The sequence below is a fragment of the Sturnira hondurensis genome, unplaced genomic scaffold, assembly GCF_014824575.4.
Source record: "Sturnira hondurensis isolate 20B ecotype Veracruz unplaced genomic scaffold, ASM1482457v3 Scaffold0025168, whole genome shotgun sequence".
Classification (NCBI taxonomy): domain Eukaryota; kingdom Metazoa; phylum Chordata; class Mammalia; order Chiroptera; family Phyllostomidae; genus Sturnira; species Sturnira hondurensis.
The window spans coordinates 706714-710693 of NW_028097799.1; positions in this window are offsets into that span (position 1 = coordinate 706714).

The following is a 3980-nucleotide window of genomic DNA, read 5'->3' on the forward strand; positions in this document are numbered from 1 at the left end:
TATGTGATGGGAATATTTTTAAAAACCACCCCCCAAAATTTGCCAGAATTACCCCAAAGGCATTTTGTGGAAGGCAAATAAAATAACACTCACTCCACATCCTCCCCCAAAAGTCACTGTAATTTTACAAACTTGCAAAAATGGCCTTAAAGCCCTGCAGAGCAACAGGAAATGTTTTCTTCTTGTTCTGAAACCCAAGGGTTTCCTCCATCTTGGTCCGCTATCCCTGTGGAATTTCTGTGACCTGGGAGCTGGCAGGGAGGTCACCGACAAGTTGCCACAAGGGACTCTGCGTTGGAGCAGCTAGAGGTTCTCTGTCAGGCTGAGGCCAGGCCCCTGCCTGAGAGCAGCGGTTCTCAGCATCAGAGACGCTTGCTAGGATCATCCAGGGGCATCAAAACCAAACAAAAAACCCACATGCAGCCCTTCCTCTCTGCCTTTTTAAGTGCCCAGATTATCTTAATGAGCTACCAGAGTTTCCACACTTTAATGTGCGTGAATCCTGGGTCACCTTAACGCAGCTTCCATCACCTGTGTCTCACTCAGCAGATCTTGAGTGGGGCTGGAGAGTCCATGGCTCTCTTGTAGGCTCCCAGGAAACCCTGATTCACCTGCGGACCACACTTTGAAAAGCAAAGACCACCTACGAGGAGCTGCACTCATTTCCCATCACCTGGAGTGACAGTAGGAACACGAAAATGGCGCTCCAGGGTGTGTCAGGCCTCTTGGGAAGAACCGTCTCAGGCCTCTGCGCCTGAGTTCTGACTGCGAAGGCCTCCCTCAGACTGCTGTTGCTAATGTGGACTTTCAGCACTTGACTTTCGAGTCTCATGTACAATGTATCAAACATTCTGCTCAAGGGGCAGGGTGAGAGGGAAGCATTGAAACAAATACAAAGAATGAGACCGGGCTAATTGCGAGGTGGTGCAGAGCGAAGCCTTTGCAAGGTGCCCATGCCTTCGCTGGCCACCCCGGAAGGAGGTGGACTCCAGTGGACTCCAGTGGAGCGCTGGAGCATGTGTCTTAGTGAACGGTCTCTGTGAAGACCCTAGGGGGCTGGTCCCTCGTTAGCCCCAAAGGATATTGTTAAAAAACAAAATTCAGCCGAGTAAATTTTAAAGATCTTACTGGCTTTGTTCAACAATTCACGAATCTGGCAGCATCCCAGCTCGCAGGTGGAAAGTTGGTCAGGAGCTGTACAAAATGAGAGTGTTACAGGCAGGAGGGAGCGGCACAAGGAGTTATACTAGGAAGAGCGGCTGTGCCCAGGTCACTTTCCTTTGGGGCGTGGCAGGGGTCCGTCAGGCAGGCGACCTCACCGGTGCTGATCAGCAGATTCCTGACTGGCTGGTTTAAGAGTAAGTCTTGGTTTGGGCTCAGCATATTGGGCCTATTGTCTTGTCTTTAACACTGTGCAATCTATACCTAGTGGGAAAGTTCTCTAGGGTGATTTTAGAAAAAAGGAACCCCATGTGTGGAAAAGTCAGAAAGTCCCAGGTTGTGACTGTGCCGATGCATCGAAGAGCCGCTTGGAGCTTGGCCGCGGCTCGTGGTGTGGCCTTCCGTGGGCCGCTGGCTCCCTCCCATCCTCGGCGTCCTGCTCATAAGATGGAAGTGGTAGCAACAGCCCATGGGATGCAGAGGAAGAAGTACTGTCCTTCCACAAACGCCCTTCATGCTCTGGCCTCACTGAGACTGCCTTTCTCAGGGAGGTCCCATCAGAATTTCGGTCGCCCCCCCATCTGACCAAGATGTGCTCTCTCTTTTTAAGAACTTGTCATACCCAAACTCGAGCTGCACCTTTTCTCTGTGGCATTGGCCCGTATCATTGACCTCTGTGTCTCCAGTGCCCAGGGGTGTGCGAGGCTGCTGCCTGGAGCATGTCACAAGGGGTGGGAGTACCTCTGTTTCTGGCTAGACGGTGCAAGCTCGCCTACAGAATGGACTTCTATTCTGTAAAATGGATCTGCGTTTTCTCGTAAGATTTTTTTTCCAAGATGAACTGACTGCGCCTGACTGGTGTGGCTCGGTTGGTTGGGTGACCCCGCCAAGTGAAAGGTCACCACTTAGATTCCCGGTCAGGGCACAGGCCTGGGCTGCGGGCCAGGTCCCTGGTAGGGGCGTGTTTGAGAGGCAACTGATCAATGTTTCTCTCTCACACCTATGCTTCTCTCCCTCTTTTTCTCCCTCCCTCCCCCTCTCTCTGAAAAGGCATACATGAAATATTAAAAACACAAAAGATGAGCTGGCTCTGGCAACTGCCTTCCGGGCCAGGATGAGCTTGGCCTGTGTTGCAAACAGCGGGTGCCTAACCCCCCCGAGGCAACTCCCTCTGGTCCCCAACCCTGTGTAAGCATCAAACTGGGAAGGCAACTGGGGGTGAGGATTAAGCCTTGGAAGAAATTACTTTGCTAATAAATTCTAAGTTTCTCCCAGGCGTGAAGGATTTCCGAACCAATCATTTTTTGAAATAGCCGTGTTGCCAGGAGGTGGGATCAAATTGAGCTGAGAAACACTCGTGACTCTCATGAGTTTACATCCCAACAGTTATTGAGAGTGTACATTCTGGACTAGATGGTTCCCCTTCAGCTGTTCTGCAGAGGAAAGGGGGCCAACCTTCCCAAGGTAAGAGGAAGTCATAGCCACCCCATGGAAAGGCTGTGAGGTGCATGGGGCCACATGGGAAGCTACAGAGGAAGGCTCTGAGCTTCCTAGGGGCACCGCCACTCCCTTCGCCTTCTCTGGAAGCCCAGAGCCCCCAGACTGTCAGCCCGAGTCTGCTGTGTCTGGGCTTTTCAGAAGGGTGATGGGAGACAGCATGGGGGTGGATAGCTGTGTCTGGGGTTGGGCCCAGTAAGACTGGGCACGCATGGGTGTTTCCAGATGATTTCTGCAGAGGATCCGTCATGCAAAACGATCGGTCCAGGTAGTTCAGGGCGATGGAAGGCAGATGCCTCCCTTCGACCCCAGCCGGAGTGGCGCAGCTCAGGAAGTCTGCTCACTCTCAGTGCAGTGGTTACTTGGCAAGTGGTAATTGGTCCCTGGGCCAGACATCAGGGGCCTCGAAAATGATGGGGATTGCTGATGCAGTAAATGGCCACCTGCTGCCCAAATAGGGTGCTGACCTTTCCGTTGGCTAAGTCAGGCTCTCTCCGAGGACATTAAGGAAAGTTTAATTGCCCTTGGTGCTAACAGATCATCACTTTCTGCTCTGGTTGCAGATCAGAATCACCTTTGGGGCTTCAGACAGTTCAGATGCCCAGGCTCCAGCTCCAGGGAGTTGACACCCTAAGTTTTGAGTAAAGTGCACCTTTTACTTTTTTTTTAAAGGGACCTGTTACTGTGTCTCCTCGGGACCTTGATGTGCCACAGGGATGTGTGGGTGTAGGCAGTGCTCAGTTCAGGGCGCACTACAGGCGGAGAGGTGCAGTTTGTTCCCGGAGCATCTCCTGTAGTCAAGGCTCAGCTGGACCGAGGACCTGCCCACGGCTGGCTCCTCCTCCAGATCCCCTCAGCCCTGGACCCCAGCACAGCAAAGCCCGCCCACTTTTCTTCTGCAGGAACCGCCTGTGTTCTTTCTCTCGGTAAACACGCCACTGTCTTCTGCCCTGTCACCCGACTCGGACACTTCAGAATCCTCTTTGTACCCATTTCTGTCGACCTAACCCTAATTGAAGCATGAAGAACTGTGAAGGCTCCGAGGCTTTGCCCTCCTTGCAAGCTCACGACTTATCCTGCCTCAGTTTCCCCCGTGCCGTGAGGAGACATGAGACTCCTGGGTCAGAGACCAAGGACATAATTACAGCCCTGCAGGGGCATGAGTTTCATGTCTGTAATAGTGTCCCCTAGCCCCAGAGGGGACAGTGACCTAGACAGATATTGTACCTGCAGTGGGTGTGTGCCTCCTCACCTTCCGACAGACTCTCAGCCTAGGACCCCACCGTGGCCACCGAGAAGGGACATTCTTCCTATTATCCTCT